Source organism: Sinohyriopsis cumingii, chromosome 5, assembly GCF_028554795.1.
Source record: "Sinohyriopsis cumingii isolate HCF-2022 chromosome 5, ASM2855479v2, whole genome shotgun sequence".
Classification (NCBI taxonomy): Eukaryota; Metazoa; Mollusca; class Bivalvia; order Unionida; family Unionidae; genus Sinohyriopsis; species Sinohyriopsis cumingii.
Window position 1 is genome coordinate 53,273,161 of NC_142965.1, and position 23,868 is coordinate 53,297,028.

General features: G+C 36.4%; 1 long non-coding RNA gene and 1 pseudogene across 5 annotated transcripts in view; one reads left to right on the top strand and one right to left on the bottom strand.

Moving 5' to 3' along the window:
• The window catches only part of LOC149799178 (uncharacterized), a 29,791-nt gene extending 16,796 nt beyond the window's left edge, over positions 1–12,995 (top strand). For 3 of the 4 annotated variants that reach the window (XR_016421101.1, XR_016421100.1, XR_016421099.1), the window contains exons 2-4: positions 60–239; positions 10,279–10,342; positions 12,281–12,995. This is a non-coding gene — a long non-coding RNA (uncharacterized LOC149799178). The remainder of the gene's footprint in view (positions 1–59; positions 240–10,278; positions 10,343–12,280) is intronic. The other variant, XR_016421098.1, reaches the window with a different exon arrangement.
• Positions 12,996–13,050: 55 nt separating this feature from the next.
• LOC149799179 (large ribosomal subunit protein uL2-like) lies at positions 13,051–19,598 on the bottom strand (annotated as a pseudogene). The gene is made up of 5 exons (XR_016421084.1): positions 19,484–19,598; positions 18,974–19,190; positions 17,148–17,263; positions 15,446–15,532; positions 13,051–13,135 (listed from the first exon to the last, which is right to left on the bottom strand). The product of XR_016421084.1 is annotated as a large ribosomal subunit protein uL2-like (transcript).
• Between the last annotated feature and the right edge of the window lie 4,270 nt (positions 19,599–23,868).

Genomic DNA, 23,868 nt, shown 5'->3' on the forward strand with positions numbered 1-23,868 from the left:
ATATGCATTTGTGTGTCTGTGTGTGTTTATCAAACTTTTATTCCAATTTCTAATTTCAGATGGATTCCTCAGTGACTTCCCTTTTAAAAGGAGTGGAAAGAGTAGACCAACAGTGGGTGAAAGTTGGGGAGAGTCTAGCATCAGGTGGAAGCCAGAAGTATGCCCTTCTGTCTAAATTCATGCTGCAGCTCCTGTGCATTCCTCACAGCAACAGTGACAGTGAAAGAGTATTTTCTCTAGTGAGTAAAAAAAAGACAGACTTTAGGGCCTCCTTAGGTGCAGAAAATTTGTCAGCAATTTTAGTCACCAAGATCAACAAGCAGGCAAGAAGCCTGGACTATTTTGAAAACAAATCAAGCAATTAAGGAAGTTCAACTCTGCCACAGCATCATGTCTTAATAAACCACAAGAACAAGTGAAGTTTATGAATACCATAATAAATAGAAATGCAGATGTATTTCTGCATATGTGTAGTGTTTTATTTTTATTTTCTGATCTTGATATAGTGTAGTATTGACGGTCAGAGTGGATGGAGTTATTGTCATGGTATTTTTCACTGTACCAAATTCACTAATTTTTATCCATATTTTCACTAATTACGAGCATGGATGTTGATGTTGATGTTGTAGGGTTTAACGCCATTTTTCAGCACACGATAGGCTATACATGGCGGCCAGTATTAATGGTGGAGGAAGAACCCGGAAAACCCCGGAAAGAACCACCGACCCTCGAGAAGCTACTGGCAAGCTTTCTCACATACCCACATTGGCTGAATCTTAGACTCGAACCGCCGCAGACAGAGGTGAGATGGCAGTGATCCATAACGAAGAGCACTTTGGACCACTCGGCCACTCGGGGCCCCACGAGCATGGAAGGTTGGCAGCTATGGGTTAGTGTTAGGACTGGTCAACCTGGTGTCAGGATAATAGGACTGGGTGGAAAATCATGATAGATGTCTGCGGCATGATGCCCCAGTGCTAGACATCACTTTAAACTGCCACACTGCAGACATCTTAGCGATATGGCTGGAAAATTGTTAAAGCTACGTTAAAAATCTAAATCACACACACACCCAGCATATTGGAGAAAACCTGATTGATCAAATAGAGAACACGTCACGTGATGTTAACAAATACATTGCTGACAAGTGCTCTATGCTTCATGAATCTGCCTTTCTCCAGATGGTAGGGAATTCAAAATTTTTGACAACTAATCAGCTCTGACCCCATGCCCCAACATAAATGTAAAAATATCCAAAATGGAGTGGATGGGTCAGAGAAAACAGACTACAAAATCTGATCCCACTATTGTCACTCAGTCACCTTCCTAATCTGCACATAATTAACAACTTTGGTTCCGAGTTCACTTGTAAAGTAAATAGTTGTTGTATTAAATGCATTTTAGTAGCTTGGTTCAAGTAGAAACCTTCAACTTTAAACACAGCTTATAAGATCACACGACTTGAAGTCGTTCATAAGTAGCAAGCTGCAGAATCCAAACCAAACCCTTGGCAAACAAAAATGTGTTTTCTTTGTTTTGAACAAGAAGAAATAAAAGCTTGAATAAACATCTATGACCCAGAAATAGTGGTGCAGATTTTTATTGATTTGTGCACCAGCAATTAGTCACAACAGCACCAGAAGGAATGTTAGCTTCTCTTTGATGGCTTCAGGCATAGTTTTGACAGCAACTACATGTGATGAAACTGGCTTCTAGGCTGACGCATGTTAAGCCGCAGCAGCAATCCAGTACTATGTTTCAGCATTTTAATAACCATGGAAGATGAAGTCCTATCTGTAAGTTGCATATTTTAACAAACTAGGAAGGCAGAATTAGACCTTATGTATATACCATTACATCACCTGAATCCAACAAACCTGACTCTTCTTTTAGTGCTTTGTTGCTGTTGTCAATCACTGATTAAAAGTCGGTGGGGATATGCAACTACCCGTAACAAACCTGCCAGCAGTGAAGATTAGAATAAGTTTTATGAAAATGACCCGTAAAATAAGGATGGAATAAAAGTAAAAGCTACGAAAAATTATGCTTGTTGTAAAATCAGGATCCTGTCTTGACCATATTTGGTTTTTATGTGGGTTTCGTGTTACATTTAGTGGAGCTAATCGGGGAACCAGAATTGCAGAAGAATAAAACAGAATGTTTAGATTCTTGGATTGAAATGTAAGAAGGCAAAAATTGTGTTTATTGGACATGAGTTGATTTTTATGTCTTTGGTATGACTCGTCCGAGTTTCAAACCCACAACCTCCTGCATCCAAGATGGACACTCTAGGCCACCAAAAAGATAAACTTTGTTTTGAAGTAAGACTGGTAATAAAAAAATTAGCAACGATGATGAAAAACGCCCAGTCAATATTTTAGCTTTTCTTCTGCCTTGGTAATGAAAACAAATGGTATGTGTGAATTGGATTTTTAATGTAGCTTTAAAAAAAAAATTCAGTCATATTGCTACGATGTCTGTAGTGTGGCAGTTTATAGTAGTGTCTAACACTGGGACATCATGCCACAGGCATGTAGTGTAATGCCCCATCCACTACTGTAATTTTGGGCCAGCTCTTCGCTACAAATGTGTCCAGTAATTAGAACTCGTATACCATAACACAATATCTATGCGTAAAGCGAAAACTATTGCAGGCAATTCGGTAGTAGCCAAAATATTAATCGTCATTGACAGCTCAAACAACGGATGATCCAGCGTTAGTGGAGTGGGGTGGAGTATTACAACAGCTTGCAAAATAAGCGCCTGACATCGACTGGGAATACAAACCCACCAACAGGGGGTTGGCATGTCCCTGTTCACATTAAAATGAAATGAGGATGCAAAGCAGATAGAAATTTAGCAGTGGGATCATTTACAGCATCCTATTCCAATCCATGGTCAGCTAGGGGAAATTGCGCTTTCGCTGCAGAGCAGTGAGCGTATTGGCGGGAGAGGGGTCGCAATTTCTAGTACAATGATAATGTGATAAAAAGTGGATTTGGAAATAGCCTTGTCGATACAAAGCCTCACCTTCGGGATATTCAACGCCCCCAATTATTCGGTTCACTAGACTGTTACGAGTCTATGCTCTTAAAATAAGTAACAAAAAAGAGTGAAGACAACAAGCTTTGTAAAATTTAACAAATAAAGACAACAAGCTTTGTAAAATTTAACAATTTATTTCCCTAGAATACAATGTGAAAAGTAAGAAAAAAAGAACTTAGAGTATTGCGAATTAAATCCAAATTGTAATCCAAGAATTCAAACACCAGTCCGATCAATGAAAAGTTTTAAGTGAATCACAGTTAAAATCCAAGATAGAAGGCAATGACGTCAGTAATAACCCATGAAGCGCAGATGTGTCTGTCTCTTGTTGAATCACAGAAAATATTCCAGTTTTGAATTCCGTATAAATTCCAGTAAATGTCTTTGTCCAACAGTTATCAGAGTACTTTTGTATTTCCAATTAAAATAATCATTTGAGTTCAATAATTTGAAGACAAAATTCAGCCCAAACTGGTCACAACATAATACAACTTAAGAACATTTATCAGAACATCAGTTATACTCATAGTCAAGACGCAAAACAGATTCCCAGATGGGGGTCAAAAGTTTGTCCTTCTGGAAAAAATAGAAGTTTGTTACCAATTGACAAATGATACTTGTCACGTAGTCCAGGTATGAGCTTAACTCGATGATTCTTACTCAGAGAAAGATAAAAAAATAAAACTCTGATTTCGGAACAAGGTCAGCAACAGGATACGTTTAATTATGCAGCATAGCATATAATGAAAATAAAAAGATAAAAAATATTAAAACCTAACAAACAAATTAAATATACATAAGACAAAAAACAAACAACAAACAACAAAATAACGAATGATATTTGAAAAAAGATGCTTTGTAAAATTACAGTGATCGTTTAAAAAACATAATCAGAGGCCCTGCTAATAGAATACACCACAGATAGAGGTGTGTGTCCGCATGTCATCTAGCCCCCCCCCCCCCCCGAACAATTATAGTGAAGGAATTATAATGTCGCTATACACAAAAGTCCAAGAACCAAATCCTTTTTTTTAATAAAACAGCTCTGATCTGCTAACTTCCTTGTGGTTTGAAGATGAAAGTACAGGTGCGCATTTAACATGTTTGATGGTGTTGACACCATGCTTACAGCCGTGCCGTAGATATCATTGTCGCTAGCACTGGAATCCTGTCAACCAAAACATGTTTCCCCACTGCGGTAACCTTTGAGAAATCAATTTTTGGACTGCAGAATAGTTTCTATGACTTGAAATTTGTTACCAGGCTGTTCTCCCTAAAGGTCACAAAGCATGACGAAATCCTAGTTCCAGTGGAAACCTAGCTAAGTACGATATTAGACCATATAGTCAAAGCACTCCATGACAACGTCATAAAGGAAGAATTTCAACTTATAGTCGATTAAGTCGACAAATATGCAACCATAAAAAATATTTAGAAAAAACGAAATACGGGCTGAGTCACAAAAAGCATACATTTCAGTTGCCATCTATGAGGTGGCCAAAATGAATTATTTGCCTGGGCAAGGGCGACGAATGCAAAACAATAATCTGGAAAATTTAGCGTAAATATGAGCTGTTTGGTGTTCACTAGACACCGCTAGAATGATAAAACAGTAGAGATGATCAAACAGCTGAAAACCTCCAACTTTATAATTATTGCTATCAACACAAATGTGCGGAAGAGCAAACAAGGAGACCTCTCTCATGCTTACCACCACTATTATGTGAAACATAATGTCCAATTTAAATTGCCACTTTGTGGCGCGAAAACAAAATATCCGCTTCATTATCACACTGGGGGTAATCATTGTCGCTTCATTAACTTGTGTTTTAGTACTTGTGCAAGCGCCACTTAAAGAACAACAGCAGACACACGTTCCATCGCTCTTTGTAAAAGTTTATCTGCAGTAGCAGGCCGTGAAGCAACAATGTTAGTTGCAACATCTTTATTTGTCACAACCAGAAATCCTGCTCCAATAATAATTAACATTGTAATTGTTAATACAGTTAGCAGATCAAACGTATCTACAAAACGGCCTGGACATGTGTTATCTTTACAATGTTAAATATGGTACACGTTTAAAATATATATATATAACATTCTATTTATACTTGAAACCAAAACGGTATTAAAATGTGTTGTTAACTCCTACCTAGTTTTGTCTTGACTGCGCATGCGGATACAAACTTCAGCTGGAGTTTAATTCATTTGTTCAGTGAGAAAACAATACAACAATGTAATATGTTCATGCGCATTGACTTTGTCATAAATTATTAGGCAGAATTTTGATTGAATTTGCTTTTTATTGGTCAAAATTTCGGCCGAGGTTGAAAAAGTGGCACTGATGGAGGACCTTGTAAGGTAAAACCTTTTATTCTTTTAATTTTTAACCAAACATGTTTTCTACCAACCAACCCTCCGCCATACATAACAAATGACCACTATTTCCATAAGAAAGTATTTAGAAACTTGATTGATGACAGTGGGTGAGTCACCCTCATGGGTACATGATAAGAAGAATAACTGTTTTTCATTGCTAAAAATGTTATATTACAATACAAAATATGGCTGACTCCAGGGCACCATAGCAATAAGGTTTTTAATGCTACTACTTACGCCTGCATCAGGCTTGTGTCACTTGACAGAGTACATTTACTGCCACAGACAGTCGTTACTTCAGGTACAGGTACATCTTCGCTAGCCAAGGTATCGATATGGTAACCCTATCTACACCTTGCGGGTCGAGCAGATATTTTAGTGCATTGTCCCAGCGACATGCATTGAAATTCATGAGTTGCCTCCTTTAGTATGTAATGCCAACTAACCAACAGAAACTGTAGCAGCGGTCCATTGTACATTGGCCGAAGATGATGGAGGCAATTGACTTCAAAAAGATATTTTGTATATTTAACATCAAAAATATGACTACATACCAGAGAGAAACCATTAAAGTTGTATTTGAGTGACAGGTATTTGTTCAAACACGGACCAGCAGTGGAAAATTGTTTATTTTTTAGTCCATTCAAGTTGTGTGATCCCCTTGTCTCGCACATGTAGCAACAGTGTTCACATTTGAACAACTGAATTTTGACTGAATGCGGTGGCATGCCACCGCTTCATAGACCCGAAGCACATAAATATCTGCTCGATCCACCAAGGTTTAGATTGGGTTAACATACAAGAACCTTGGCTAGCGAAGACAGTATTGAGTTAAGATTGATTGTAAAATGTTCCACATTTGGTGATGTGGTGTCTGGGATCAAGCCCTTAATATAAAGTGAGTGCCTCTTGGGTTAAAGAAATATAAACCTCTATTTTACATCTATTCAGGGGTGGCCCTAGAATAGCTTCCAGCAACTGGCTCCCTAATGAACCATCAATCGGCGCCTACCACCCCCACCCCTGATAATTTCTCCTCTAATTTGGCACTCCATTTAACTTGGCGCCCTGTGCAACAACCTAGTTCGCCTGTGTGGACGGGCTGCTCTTGCATCTACTATAAATAATATATAGTCCTCAAATTTCATGTCTGAATTCTGAATCTCCTTTCAAGTTAATAGTTGCTTTTTAATGTAAATAAATAATTTAAATAATACGAACACGTCTTCCTGGCAGGGCTGTGGACAGGATAGGGCAACCAGACAAAATTTCAGCAGCCCACAACGGTTATGGGGCCCACCGCCGAAGAGAATAAATTGTATTTGTACTGGACAATTTTTCCTAGGGCCCACAAATCCTTTCCGCGGCCCTGTTCCTGGGAAGTTGATCAATGGCAGTGTGGAGACTAAGGCAGTATCAGAAAAGCAGCTTCGCGCCAAAGATGAGCTGATCGATTTAGTGGATCGCATTATGACGTCTGTTGACATAAGGAAACGAATATGAGCATAGTTTTAACATTTCACTGACGCATAATTCAAACCATATAGAGAACAGGTATGCATATTATCCAGTTTAATATGGTTTGTGAGCAGCTAAACTGGTTATATTGAATAATGTTTTTGTTCCGTTCTCTATATAAATCTTACAGTTAACACACGTGCGCGTCAGATAAAAGTTTGTCGGTCGAGTTAAATTGGCTGACAGTCCCATTGGCTACACTGTCACTGTCAGGGTAGTGACTCCCTGTTACCAGGCCCGGCCCAATGGCAAGGCGAACGAGGCAACCGCCTTTGGCCCCGCGCTTTCAGGCAGTGCAATCTTTTTTTGCCTGGGGCCCCGCACTCATCGCGTGCTGCCTTGGGCCCCGCGCATCCTAGGGCCGGGCCTGCCTGTTATGCTACATAATAAACAGCAACTAGATGAGAGTTAGTGTGTTTGTTTTTTCCAAGAACAATATCAATACACCAAGTTCTATGTCGAGTCATGTTGTTCGGGGGTTTGGGCGAGTGTAAGTGGTGTGGAGGCCTTTTTTCTTAACATGTAGGTTCTATTTGGGGTTTCAGTGCTTTGATTAGATAAGTGACTTTAGAAGATAACACCTGGAACTTTGCCATTTACTAATATAGGCGACCGTTCCGGTGGCCCTGCGGTTAGAGCGTTTGCCTCAGATGCGGGAGGTCGCGGGTTCGATCCACGACCGAGTCATACCAAAGACTTATCAAAATGGTACTAACAGCTGCCTCGCTATGCGCTCAGCATTAGGAGGTTAGTGTTAGGACTGGTCGGCCTGATGTCAGGATAATATGACCGGGTAGGACATCATGCTACATGTCTGCCGCATGATGCTCCATTGCTAGACATCACTATAAACTGCCACACTACAGACGTTGTAGCGATATGACAACACTTGTTAAAGCTACGTTACAAATCCAAATCACACACACAGGTTAATAATAGATGCATAACTTAAATTATATCACGTCAACAGACAATTCTGTTTCCTGAGGTTGATAGCTTCTTTTTTTTCTAAACTTTAATTTGCTGAACACGCCAAAGGGAAATAAAATAGCAAGCAGAGTTTATACGAGAGTTCCTTTATCATACCCTGTTACTACAACACTCTTCTAACCATTATGCTCGTCGATTCAACGTAAGCTATACTTACCTAGACTTCATTTAACCCTTGTTTAAATGCCAATTCTTGTATAAATGGGGGGGGGGGGGGGCAAAATGCCATTCAAAAAACTTGTTGGTTTTGTGTGTGTGTTGTTTTTTCTTGTTGGGGTGGAGGTTGATTTATTAGGAAGGGACCCCATAATTAGGATTTGCTGGGGGGTGCAGAATTTCTTGCTTTGCTGCTGGATGAATTTACTGAATTCGGGAGTTTGCTTTATGATCATGAATTATACTTGGATGATTGTATACTTGGATACTGGAGATAACTCCCGATTGTGAATTAGACTTGGATACTGGAGATAACTCCCTGGCTACCAATTGTTCATTGTTGCGTGTCGATAATTCTTTGTGTGTGTTAGCTTTCTGTCAGAATCTATATAATTTATGTGCAGACTGCGTCACAGTATGCCTTGCTTTACAATCACAAAGTTGTGTAACCTTATAAAGGGAAATTATAAAGGTTGTCCTAAAAATGTTATTAAAAACATGTCTGCTATTGACCTTAACAAGAAGGTCTGATTTAATTCGGTCTAAACACATTTGATTTGGTATTGTGTTTTATGTGACAACAACGCAATTATTTCACTTTTTACCGAGGCAATTTTAGATAAAGTACTTGGCCACAAGGTAGTTAATCCAAGCTGGTCCAATGGTAGCATTCGAACATGCATTCTATCGGCCGCGAGATCAATACGCTAAGCACTAAGCCACCATGTTAGCTGCTTCTATTAGTCTAGCAGCACAATTCGTCGAACCTATTCTACATCCAACGCTGCTCAAGATTTGCAGAGAAAAAGATATGGGTAACGCAATGCGTTCAAGTGAAAATAAAAGTCCTATATTGTATCAATTTTGTGTGAGATGTACATTTTATTTCATGAAAGTATAGTTTAAAACTGTATTCCTCATCTTCATAATTAATCCATTTGAGTAATAGTTGCATTTGTTAGAGAGAGAACCATAGTATACAAAATACTGCACTGGAAGCCTGTTATTTGTGATACATTTTCCACTCTGAATCAGAAAAGTGTAGACCCTTTTGAAGAGCAATTCAACCTCTTTCGTATATATCTCGTGTATTATTTACATGAGCTTGTAAATGTGAAATGGCCTGCTTAATAATTTGTTATTTCACCTGGAGCATGACCTGCTTAATAATTTGTTATTTCACCTGGAGCAGGACCTGCTTAATAATTTGTTATTTCACCTGGAGCAGGACCTGCTTTTATTACTCGGTCAATTCTTACATTCTATTTTAAATAGAACCAGCAAATATATAGGTCACTGTGTTTAAAAGACATTGTAGTTCTACTGCAACTGCTCACAAAGAGCCCTGGATCACAATGTAAAGAAGATGTATGATGGGTTGCCATTAACCCTATTTCAATAACAAACAAACAAGGATTTTGTTTGCTGTGTGATCAAATAAAATGTTTCTTTTCGTAAAAGATAAATAATGCACATGCATCCCTATTGTAAAGTACCACCTTTAAAGGGAAAATACAAGCTAATACTTAGATTTAATATTTATTAACATAATTCTTTCTCTGCCATCTTCCACTCATTTGCCCAATATTTTTTACATAGAAAAATGAAAATATTTACTCGATCTGAAATGACAAACTAATGGTTCTTTAATGCTATTCTCAATTTAGTACAATGGTTATAAACACTTCGTAGTAGAGATACAAACGATATCACAAATATATCACAAGTAAATTTCCTTTTTATACCTTGGTTATATTTCCTATTGTATTTATTTAATCTGCATTTTGTATGCCACCACAAATTTATGGGGAAAAAGTACTTTTATTTGCACATTTTATGTTATGGAAAATTTTCACAGTTAAGCTCGGAACTTGTTTTGACAAAGAACTTGATGCTTATACAGAAGAAAACTTTGCAGGTCTAAATAATTGTTATGGATATATTGACCTAAAAATAGATATATCGACATAGCAATAGATATATCGACATAATGACACAGCTGGAAAATAAGAAAGATAGTAGAGATCCTTATGACAGGTTGTAGTTTGCTGTTGTTTGAATTTGTTTGTATCACTATTGTGCATGTTAAAGTCTTGTGATTACACGTAATTATTCCATTATAAAGTATTTAAACAGAACAGCCTGATTTTCAATGATTGATTAGATTCGAAATTCTTCTATATTACACAGATCTAACATTCTGGTAGCCCATGGGATCTAGTCACAGTATTTGCCGGACCATGATGTTAAAAATGTAAGTGTGAAAATGTTAAAGGGCAGCTGTCTATAGGCCTTTAAGATATTGCAATAATATGTACAAAATTATGAAAATGTGGACGATTATCCTCTTGCTTATTTTCATTTCCATATGAAAAGTCTGAATAATCTTAATATCAAGAGTAAATTAGAACATCTGATACTTTATATTCATATTTCTTGTCATATTTAATATTCATATTTGATTTCAAATTTAATATTCTGTCTCAAACATTAATAGTAATAGTACATAACCCTTTAAACTATTCATTAAACTTTAGTGTACTATACTGAAAATTAACTATGATAGTAAATCTAAGAGGACGCCATGTACTAATTAAGTAAGGAGATGGTTTCTTTCCTGTTTACCACTGTAAGACCTTTATCACATAGTAGCGATGCATCACGTGATGTGAAAAAAAGGGGGTGGGTGGTGGAAACAATCATTCAATTAGCCAATGGAAATGCAGCTTTCGGAAATATGTAAGTGAATCAAATCGTTTGGTAGATAATGATGCTCTTTTTTTAAAAATTTTGACGCACGGGGCTCCTATGAGCTCAGGGTGTTATTGGGCCAAATCGGACCAAACAGCCAAAAGCTGGCCCTGGAAATGTGAATGTAACAATCTCTGTTAACTATAAGAAAACACAAGAAGTGTTATATTGCGAGTTGTTTGTATCTTCTGGAGAAATTAATCAATTAGCATGCACAAGTTAAAATTCCTGCACAGTATAGTGTTATCAGTTGTCGAGCTGACTACATATTTTCTGGAGTGTGTGTGTGTGTGATTTGGATTTTGAACGTAGCTTTAACAATTTTTCAGTCATATCGCTACGATGTCTGCATTGTGAAAGTTTATAGTGATATCTAGTTCTGGGGCATCATGCCGCAGACATGTAGCATGATGTCACACCCAGTCACATTATCCTGACACCAGGCCAACCATATTTCAAGTTATGGTCTGTGAAGTCCTTTGTCCATTTGTTAATAAACACTAGTAGATATTGTAATGACAGTAAGAGAGCTTATGCACATGGGTGCTCGCAGGATTTATTTTTTGCTTTGGGTGGGGGGCAGTCACGGCCAGGAGAGTTAGTATGGTAAGCAGTCTGAAACTAAAGCTAATATTTACTAAGCATTTTGAACAGAATCTTGTGACACATTTTCATCCTCATTTGCAATATTAAACTTGTTGGGGGTGGGGGGGTCACGTGACCCCCTTGACTTAATGCTGCGGGCGCCCATGCTTATGCATCAATCATTGTATTTCTCACCAACAATTATTAAATTTTGTAAAAACAAAATGGCAATATGCTATTTTCGATCTTTTTTGCAAACGTAAACCTTCCTGGTAGAAATTTTATGTCCGATAATTTAATGTATTTTTTTCGAAAAATACAAAGTGATATGTATGTAAAATTATGATACATTTAAATTATCATTTCGATAACTGGATTGTGTACGAAAAATTACATGAAATACGGTAGTTGCACTACCCAAGCAGAATCTGATTGTAGCCAGCATAACTAGTGGAGGACAAACATGCTAAAACCCCAGGAAACTACTGGCAAGCCATCTATAATGGTAAGCATCTTGTTACACTCGGCCACACGGGTCCCCTTAAGGACAGACCATGTTTAACGCAGTCATAGAAACCCACAGAATTGAATTCTACATTGAGTATTGCCTCACAATTAGTACATTTCTATGCATTTAGCAAGGTCCAATAGTAAAATTCACTGCAAAGGTGAGTTGGGGATGTCGATGTCAGATGTTTGCTCTAGGTTAACGTTAGATAAAAATAATAAAACTCCCCTTTCTCAGTTCCCCTTGAGATGCATAACAGTTATCAAAAGGTATTGTAATCATTGCTTATGATTTTATAGTTTGCACTGCGAACATGGTGTTAGTCATTATCATCTTTTCTTGTTCCAGTGTAATGCTAGACTGGACTTCTTACCTTCCACTAAGAAATGCTACCAATATGGAGCAGACTAAATGGTAACCAATCTACTTGACCAGTCTGACTGCCTGAATGCTTTGATTGACTACAAAAATATTTTAAGAAAAACACCAAATGATCCATGAAGCAACTGTACCTCAACTGACTGAAGAGTTCTGCAATCTTCAAAACTTCAAGAACTTGATAAATTTAACTGACAATCAGTTTAATTAAGACTAGATTGATTATGTATTCTTTCTGTCATCAAGTGGTAGCTGAAAATTCCCAGATTGTACTCCTGACTTTGATCAATACTTCCATAATTAAAGTGTTATTCCCAGTCGGGAAAAATGGATTTCCTGGTAGCATGGGAAGCCCATCTCTCCTCACAAAGATTTTCAATATGAAATGGAATCCTGTCTTAAAAACAAGTTCAACTTAAACAGCTTTATGATGCTGATGATGTCGTCCTTTATCAGGCAAGATAGGAATGCAAGCATTTTAGTGAACAAACATTAGGTATATATAATATTCAGCAAACTTTCAGCCAACTATATAATGCAGAGGTTAAAAGACTTTCAAACTGTTAAAATCTTGACAATTATTTGGATGTTAATGACAGAAAAGTGGTACAAATCTGCTGCTATGCTTCACCATACACATACAACTTTAATGCTTAAGGGTGAAAAAAAACAGCGCAAGACAGTTTTTTTTTCTTTGTCTTATATTTTTTCCTTCTTTTCTTGTACAGACTGAAAAATGACCACACTGGTTTATTCCTTTTCTGTTGCCTTCTTGACAATTGTACCACGGAGTCGTCCTGTTCTTCTGGCAGCAATAAGACCAACCTGGAAGAGAAATAATTACAGTAGTGATCAACATCATTCCCTTTGTCATCTTGATATCTGCTTAAAACTGGTTAGGACAAATATTACAACTAGCAAAGTATTGATTATAATCATTTCCACCTGCCTGCCATGAGAGTGAAAATTCTGTAAAGCCAAGCTCTGGACTAAAAATGTAGAATTTAGGATATCTTTCCAATTATTTCCTCCATAAAATTAGTCCAATGGATTCATAAGTGCCTATCAAAATGTAAACAAACAGAAAATTCCTCAAATTTAATTTCCCAATAAAGGAGTTTTTAATGTAGTTTACAGTAGACAAGCCAAGATTTACCATAAACCATGGCCAAAAGAATTTTGCTAAATTAATTCACTGGTTTAACTCTCGGGTAAAATGTCACTATAAAAGTTAATCCGACACTCGTATCAACACGATGGAAAGAGACCAATTTTGCATTTCAGCTTTCAAAACAGCAGGTACTAGTGATACCTGAAAGGCAATCAAGGTCAACATGTGACTGGATGTCCCCTAATGACTCACCATTACCCGCTTAATGAATTTGAATTGGCTAACCAAAAATGTGCAAATATGACTGAATGCCAGGAAGAGACTAAAGATGCTTGCAGAAAGTTTCATGCATTTCATGTAATGATATAGTTTTCTTTAGTTCGATAGTTTAAAGAAAATGCAAGTACTTAAATGTGCCAGTACTTGAAAAGGGTGATGAATATTAAAAAAAACTGATTAAAATTTTTGGTACCTTATTTTTGCCCGCACACTCGTATTAAAAACTAACAAAAATTTAAGAAACTTGCATAATCAATGGCAATTACATACCAGTTTGTGTAGCTTCACTTTCAAATTTATCAGGACCCAGCCATATTAAGGCTGGTCCAACCAGTATGTATTCCCAAAACAGAGGTGCAGACAGGAGAAAAAATGGTCCAATCTCTGCACACACACACACACACGTATATTAACGTACTAGCATGGCAGACTCTGGACAACAACGACCTTGAAACTAACTATGGTAATGTGACAATGACCTTCAAGATATCCAACCCAATATTTGTAGCATTTCCCTCCCATATTCCCCCAAGCTAACCTTTAAGTTCTGTACCATTATACTGTGTGTACATTATAACACTTTTTTTGCTTCTCAACAGTCTTGTTCGTTTCTTGACCCATCACAAAAGGGAATTTATCCCATCCATGTTCACTCCCAGATGAAGCACAAATACCCTCCTGCTAATGAACATTGGATATCAGACAGTAGCCATCCCTTAAAATACCTTAGAAGGACAAACACTTCTAAATAATGGTAAACAGGAAATATGAGATAAATGATAATTTGAAGATATAAAATATCACGGTAATAAATATAAGATCATAAAAAAATATTGGGCAAGATAATATCCTGATAAATCAACATGCTAATGGATAAAGCAATGATTAATATGACCATCTGTTAAGAAGGCAGAGACTGCAAAATTCATGTAGGACAAACTTCACACCGTATCAAGTCTTTTTTTTAGAGAAAACAGATATCCATTCTGGTAAAGTATCAATAACAATTTCTAAGATGATTGCAATGGTAACTATGTTCAAGGCCAGAATAGCAGGATTTTTCATTAATTTATCGAGACATGTCACAAGTACTTGGAGAAAACCCCATGCTGTTGATAAGGGTTGTTTCAGTAAACATTGTAGTGAAATTGTGAAGGCTGGCATGTGTGCAATGAAATAAGTTTAAGTAATCATTTCACGTATAGACAACATAAATATGTCCATATGGCATGTATGCACCACCAACATTATGCCTATGACTTGCAAACTGTACACTCAAACAAGGGGACATAACTCATGTTCAGATTCTAAGATGCACTATTGCGCGAGCCATTCTAATTTCACAAAACTAATTGTGCAAAAATCACATCAAATTTTCAAGCCCTACCATTATGATTTGTTAAATCCATCGTAGTCCCATATTTAGAACACCGTTCTAAATGTTAATTCTAAAATGGAGCCTGAACTCCATTAAATCTGGTTAGCAAATGGTTATAACTGAACTTTAGCATGTCTTTAAAATGTAAAATCTTGCAATGAATTTGGTTTAAACCCATCAAGCCCATTAACGTTACTAAACAGAAATGAGATTCAGTAGATGTGACATGTATGGGCATGTGCAACAATAAATGCATCCAAACCCACCCCATTGGTCAGGATATAAAAATTGGTTGAATCATTATTAATATACAGCCATTGAATATGTGTACACATGTTTATGGACAAGAGAAGAGAGATTTGCATACCTTTCTACCAGCTGAGGCATCTCGCCTAACAGTGGAGGCCTTACCAATGTGCTGATGGTTACCACCACCATGGGGATGTTCAACAGGCTGAAAAATAATTTAAAAAAAACAGTAATGAAAATTTGCATATAAACAACATATTGTTATTATGTTTTGGAAGGTAGAGCAATGTATGTCATATAAACACAACGCCACTATTTGAAGAAGAACAGGAATTACAACAATGTGACCTTAAATCTGGAGTGAATAGATATGATAATATGAGTAACTGCTAAAACTGGGTACTTTGAACCAGTTAATTTGTTAGCACACAAGAGAAGCCATTCAAATCAAATGGCTGCTTTAGGCAGTCTACCTTTTCCAAAATATCATGTATCAAGAAAAGTCAGTCACAGTACGTTAAAAATTCTCTACATTGTTCTAATTGCAAATGCACACTTCTCTTTACACCTGTCCTTCTCACACAAATGCTTAACATCTGTGGTGCAACCAATACTGCTATTAACTTTTCGTGCCATCCCCCCCCCCCAACTTTCAAGGTTACCAATTCCTAAATTTAAACATGTCAAGGTTGCTGTTTTTAGCACAACATCCATACAATGCTCTGCTCAAAACCACAGATGTCTCATTACGACAAGACTTGATGGATCAGATCAGTTTCAACAATGAAGATTAAATATACTTGGAGACACTATGCCCCTCAACAAAGGTAAAAGAGCTCCAGATGGACCAAGGGAGCTAACTCTTCTTGTATGTATATTCACAGGATGGAAATTAATAATATCCTCTCCCTCAATCTTTTCAGCACACTTGTGTAAAAAAATGGAGAGTGTAGCAAGAGTATGCAAAAGTTACCAAGACACCTCTGAAAAATAGAGGGATGTACATCAAAAGTGAATAGAAGGGGCAGCGTAGGCAGGTTTTAGTTTGGTTAAATTTGAAGCTTTATAGCACAGCAGCAAACGTTACTTAGTGCTAAAGCAATTTGGGTAAAGTGCAATGACCAAGTACACACCACCGTAATTGACCCAGGCTGGTCTGATGCAGAAGCGGGTGAAATGGCTGAAGAATAATTTTATAATTCCATTGGGAATACATCGTTATAAACAGTTTTTCTAATGAAGCTGCTCCTTTTTGGTTTTTATTACCTTTATTTTTCAGATAACCAATCTCCAAATAATTGTTCCAAAAGGTTTCAACACACATCAAGTAAGCGTTACTAACACTATATTAAAAATTTTGTCAAGTACTGCTGTTCACTGTGTAGTAAGATTTCCTATAGATAAAGAAAATTTAACAAAATATTTGAATTCTTATTAATGTTACAAATTTCACGATACTGATTCAAACTTTCAGGCAAAAGCTGCTGTTTGCAATGATAAAACAGAGATATCTCATAGTTTTATATGCCAATTTTGATCGTAATTTATGTTCAACGAACACTGGCCTATATTTTTGGTATCTTTTTAAACAATAAAAGGGATCCACATCAAACGCAAGGCTGAGAGTTACCAGGGTATGCTATAATGAGGGAGCGGTGTATCGTTATTATGAAGCGCCACCTCTGAAATCTGATGTAAATGGCTAACATATGCCCGTGTTTAATGAATGTAACTATTTTGTACACTTTTCTCCCTTTCTTTTGCTAAGTGCTTTTAAAACTGACCTTGATATACTATAAACATCTATGCTAAATACTTACGTTCATGGCTACACCTCTGACAATTGGCCAGCAGTTCCTCATTGCTTTGTAAATGTGATACGATCTACCTGCCTTCAGGATTGGTTTGTCTATACGACCACCACCAGCCACAACACCTGTAGAAGGAAGGTTCAACATTACATGTAATAGGGTTTAGTCTCAAAGTTTCAACTTAATTTCGATCTCACATGCCATTCAAACTCAAAATGGGAAGCTTTATGGAAAAAGTTTTTTTCTCTGCCATTTTTTTATACTAACTCTGCTGTGCTCCAAGTCACACTTGCAACGAAACATCAGAATGGTGAGTGAAAATTGATGATTGGTTGACCTATGGTGACCTTAAATAATATTGTGGTTACTAGAAAATTACACAAACACTTTGTAATTACATGTGTATACTATAATATATGCCATAAACAGTTGACATATGATGTAACATGACCATGGCCAAATGTACTTTAAAAACTGATCACATACAAAAATACTTCAACTCCGAGACTAATCTAGAGTATGGAGGGACGGACAGACACACACATGGATGACATTGTGACTGCAATGTTGAGATTCCATCAAGGCAGGTTGGCAAAAATATTGACAGTTTTGTGTCTTTCACAATTTTTAAAAATGTATTATTTCTGTAATAAAACTATGGAGGTAGCTGTGGTTTTCATTATAACATCATAGTTAACCATGTGCTTTTGAGGGACAATCAATCCAGCATCAATTGCTCCGTAATTCTAAGGAAAAGTAATTGTGTTTTGTGCCTAGGTTTTGCTAGATATCATCTTATGAAATCCCCAAACTTTTTTAAGAAACCAATTCTTACTTTCAGCAGTTCAGCATCACTTATCTACAATTTTAAAATTAAGGATAACAAATCAGGGTCTGGCCTAAAATTGTTTCCTTTGCAATGTCGTTTAATCTACTGAAAAGCCGATTTGCAGTCCAGAAGGAAAGTCTTCAAACCATAAATTTAATCTGATTTTGCCTGTATTTTATATTTTTATTCAATATCATTTTCCTTGTTGAGGGTGACTTTCATAATGCTTTTTACACACCCATGCACCTTGAATTCAACATGAAAAACTGTTCCAATTTCAAGCAAGACAGTTCACTGAATACTGAATCAAGAGGCTCAAGTGGCACATCACTCACCTCTTTACATAACAGTTGATTATTTCACTGAGCATACCTGAGTAATACTTTAAAATTGTGCTCATCTGATTGGACAAGCTTCTTGAAAAAGTGACTTGCCATCCCCACATGTCACTAGCAAATACAAGTCCATATTTCAAGTCTGGTAAGAAATACAACTTCCAGAACAGCAATGAGCTCAGTCTATCAAATACAAAGTCACTTCTTAATATCAGTAAATGAATCTACTCGTAATCTGAAATTGTCCAAGAACTTGATGATATGCCCATGATCCGAATTTGATCAATAAAATCAGATCAGAAATAGGACCTCCAGTTTGGTAACAAGCAATTTTGTTAAATAAAAAAAAAAAATCTGAGCTAAACTGCAAGACTTTTGAAAATAATTTACATGCGTCTCTTGTAGAGACTTTTTAATAAAGACATTTTGGGTGTTCTATACCAATTTAAAATTGAACATATTAACTTTTCATCTGGGTAAAGACCAGCGGCAGACTAAAAACAACTTGAGACACCATGTAAAATCCATTCCTTGTATTCTGTTGTATCAAACACTCAATAAGTATGCTCTAGGACAATGTCTACCTATCCACTTACACTTTAATTCTGGAACTGCCCCAAAATAAGCAAAAATGTCAAATTTACTTTAACTCTTTCCAAAACTATACATACCGACCATGGCTCTGTTTGCAGAAGGGATCACTTTCTTGGCACCTGAGGGCAGCTTGACTCGACTTTTCTTAGTTTCGGGATTGTGTGAGACAACAGTGGCATAGTTCCCTGAAGCACGAGCCAGTTTGCCCGTCTCCAGCCTTCTCCTCCATATAGCATACGATTGTACCTTCAGGCATCTGACCAATGGGCAGGATGTTACCAATCTGTAAATTGGCTGGAATAAATGAAGTACAACTGTTAGAAAAAAATGCAGGATGAGACAATCAATATACTGATGTATATATATTTTTTCAATATCAATACCCTTATCAATGCAAGAGGTGGAGCATTGATGCAAAATGATACGTACTTGCCTATACAAGTTTCTTTAATCTTCGGCAATGTTGAATAATTATGCATTCTTTTCTCTGGGTTTAAGAACTAAACCCCTCCCCACAATAATGATAACACTCACTCACCTCCTACAAATTAAAACATGGTGACTAACTTACATGGTTTGAAACCTACCCACCCATCCAAGGACGTTCTTGCTATCCCACAAGCATGTACGGCCACTGATAACGTATATGGACATAAAGGTGACATTCCAGACATGTTCCCATAAAGGTGACATTCCAGACATGTTCCTCGTGTGCAATTTAAATACTTTTTTGATAATTTAACAACCACTTTTATGCAAAGCTTGTCTGCTACTTTATAGCTTACCAACTTGAATTGAACTAAAAAAATTACACTTCCGGTGAAAAAATGTTGCATTCAAATTCAGTTCAGATTGGTAGTTGTATGCTTGTCCATGTACACTAAAACAAAATCCAACTATCAGAACTGCATAACACACAGCACTGCAAAAAAGCTTGATCAAAATAAGTCCAAAACCGATAGGCTTAGCACGATGGAATCTATTATCTTCAAGTACTTCCAAACACAAAAGAATAAAATAAATGAGCACAGAATCAGCGAGGAAGCAATTCCAATCCACACAAGTTGTAGTCACCATCTTGCAAGGTTGTCAAAGGAAACTTCATCCAAACGCTCAAAGGAGGGTTTCTTAGGAGACAAGACACAAGTGAGATTCCATTTAGGCATTAAAGAGCACCTAAACATGTCCAATTATCAAAAATGGGGTGGTAACAGTCAGAGAGTAAAGTTATGTCTTTTGTTTTAAATAACAAAAAGGAGTGTCTGTGCCTGCAACAGATGTCTCAGATGAATTTTCACTTTAAAGAATAACAAGGCAAATGACTAATTACTGATGACTGCTGAAGACTAAGATAACTTTCATCTTTTGTATAGATTTTCCATCACTTGAATCATATATGCATTGGTGCATTGATATGTCGATGAATCGTTTTACCCCTAGCTGGAAGGGTTGCTCTGAAGCCCTCAATAGTGGATATGGAACATAGTTTCTTTTTTTAATGGACAAGAAAATCAGCCAAGGTGAAGAATCCATGGGCTGTTGTGAAAGACAGCCCATGTACTGATTAAGAATATCGCTGAAAAAGGATTGCTCGAGCCACAGAGGTGTTATAAAAATGACATCAGCAGTCAAGTGCCTGAAAGGTGGGAAGGTGTAAATGAAAATACAGTTGAGGCTGAAAGCACCCAACACCCAGGAAATCATGTCTGAGACTGGGGAAATGTAAAAGGGGAGCTTGTTGTTTAGCTTGGTGATGAATGAGGTGTCAGCCAAAGGGACCCCCCACCACCACCAAAAAAAAAAAAAACACCAGTTAAGAGAGTGGTATGCCCAGTCAAAAGACTGAATCAATCCAATCGTGCATTGATCAAGTTATTTCTTTTCTCCTCCTGTACGAAATAATTAGGCGGATTCCACCTGGAACTTAAGCATACTCCAGGCGGAATCTGCCTAAAATGTTAAAAATCTGGTTAATACAAAGGCAGACATGGAAAATTTGAGAAGTCAAAGATGAATCCATCTAGAGTCCGTCTAACTCTAAGATGGACTTTTGTCAAATTCCTGCTATAAATACATCTTTAGGCATAATTTTGGACTTGGCTGATTTTCCACCCACCATCTAGGTGGAATTAGGAACTTAGTCACTGTCATCTATTTTATGAAAGGAGGAATCTGGACTTAGTTTATTTTCTAACCAACATCTGGGCGGAATGAAGAACTTAGTGAGTCATTTACATCAGTTAAATAAGGCATAATTAGGACTTGGCTTTTGTGTGTCTGTAAAGTTAAATGACTGAAAATATAGTGATATTTTGTGATTGTAATATCACTGACAGTTCAATAAAAATATCAATAAGATATAATAACATTTATTGTTTCTTGTACAATTTGAATGATTTTCAGCAGCATTTATATTTCCTGTTTTTGACAGCTGTAATTTTATTGTTTATTTTGGGCACAATTTATAACTTCTTTCCTCAGCTTTCCTTGTTAAATTTCTTTTTCAAATTTGTTGTTGTTGTTGTATATTTGTTTAACTTCAAATGGATTTAACTGCCCTCGAACAAGTTTTCATCTTGTTTTCCGTTTTAAAACATAATTTCGCTTTTCTCCTGACCTGAATTTCTTCGATATGGACCCATTTTTTAATATCGTCTCCGAAACTTTTTTTTAAAATAATGCTCTATCCGGTCCCATTCCACAACGAGCTTTCAAATAAGTATTTGTTCCGTTTATTAACAGAGGATCATTGTATAAAGCATTCTGATTGGTCAAAATTTTGTAATTGCCCAATGAATCGTCGCGTAACAGAAACTGATGGGAAAGAGCATGTTAGCTAAACATGCCAATTCGAATTTTCGAGCGGGACGAGAGATTAAATAACCATTTGAAAAATGTGCGGCAATGAGAGAATACCATGAATGCAAATTTTATGGGAACATAATCGGTCAGTCTGTATGAAAACTGAACGCCAGGATAAGCATTTTGCTTTTTGTGCCATAAAGAGCTTTACAGTAGCGGCTAACGTGCTAAATAGGACAAGGAATTGAATCAGGATGATTTCGAAGTTATACAACTCCAAACTGATTGACTTCAGAATTTAAGGAGGGACAACGTGTAGATCACTGGTGGGAATTGTTGCCAGATATCCATGTCTATCAAAGATAGTCATATCTTTGAGGAATTTTCTTGGCTGAAAAGTAGAATCTACTTTCAATCTCGTGAGGCATTATTGTGTATATTATCAAAATATTCTTGGTGTGTTGGAATTCAGTGTAAAATAAGAGTAATTATATCATGATAAACGTTTTTCACGGCTGCTTATGGAACAAGGACTAATTCGAGAGACAACAACAGCATCATAGTTTGTGCAATCAAAAATCCAGTCTACAGTACAAGTGACATAAGGCAGGCTCCTAGCTTTTCTTCTCATAATCAAATTGTCTCAAATGGACGCTTTTCTGTAATTTTGCATTATTTTCACGGCTGAATTTTTCAATACAGATTAATATTTTATATTTTATATATGTTTATGTGTTCACAGATGCCTGTGCATATCTTCCAGGTTTGATACTTTGATTTTTAAAACCACTTAATTATTTAGTGTCAGATACTTCATATCATGCTGTATATGTTGTACGGCTATTGGACAATTCGGCCCAAAGACAATTCGGCCCAAGACAATTCGGCCCAACTTGGACCGAAAATAAGACAATCAGCCCAACTTAAAAGACAATTTGGCCCGATTCGAAAGACTCTTCGGCCCAATTGTATAATACAACTGACAATAGTTTTAACAAGTATTTATTTTTAACATATATTTTGACAATTCTTATATAATGTGTTTTTACCGTATAGTTAAAAATCCTTGCATTAGGTAACTTAATTATTCATTCTCATTTTAATTAGTTTGTAAAATAGAATAGGTTGAGAATAAAATTTGAAACATTTGGTGAATTAGATAAATGTTTTCCGAAGTTATAATGGTTAGGAGCTTTCTGATATCTTTAGGAAAACCGTCCCAAAGACAAATATTACTGTGGAGAAAGGACGTCTGATAAAAAGAAGTATAGTAGAGATGGACGTGATGCTTTGGGGGTTACGTAGACAATAACGAGATGCACCATATCTCCTGTGGAAGAAGGTCGATTTTGTTACGCACTTGCCCACTTGGTCTCAAAACCTTAATTCTCAAGCAAAATACATACGTTACAAGAGATCTTCTCGTATTTGAACGTATTTGTTATGATTTACAAATAAAATGATACCGGGAAAATGGTTGAAAATTGCATAATTAGGTATTTTGCGATAATTTCACATAAATTTAATTCAGAACATTATTGCGTTTTGCTATTATGAGTTACGAAAAAGATGCATCTTTACCAAAATTTCTCGTATTTTAAATTTCATTTAAATTGATAATAATGAATATTCAAAACACCAAAAACATTTTAAGTTGTCAAATTAATACCATTCTAATCATAACAGTTTCCGATTCAAAATATAAGCACGAAAGTTTACAATGTGTATGCCTTTTTAGTCACTCCAAAAATATAACGTATGTATCAGATACATACGACAAAAGACTGTTCATTAAATCTGTAATCGTTTTCACTCAGTTTTCTTGGTTTCCTTTTGGTCATGAAAATATGGCATGAAATTATTACAGATATGTTTAATTAACCATATTAAACACGTACATTCGTCATTGTAGTTATTTCTCCTGTATGTGACAGCTGAACATCATCATTATTCACAAGATCATTGATCTGATATAATCATTATGACTTATTTTATATTTTATAAGAAGATAAAATGAATAAAAATTTTATACTTAATTAAGTGCTTTCACGAAATTTTTAAAATAAAAAAGAAAACTAATGTATTTTAAAAAATGTTTTGTAACGTAGAATGGTAACGTATGTGTCGCAGTGTAAAACACGGATATATTTTAAAGTTCAAACAACTTAAA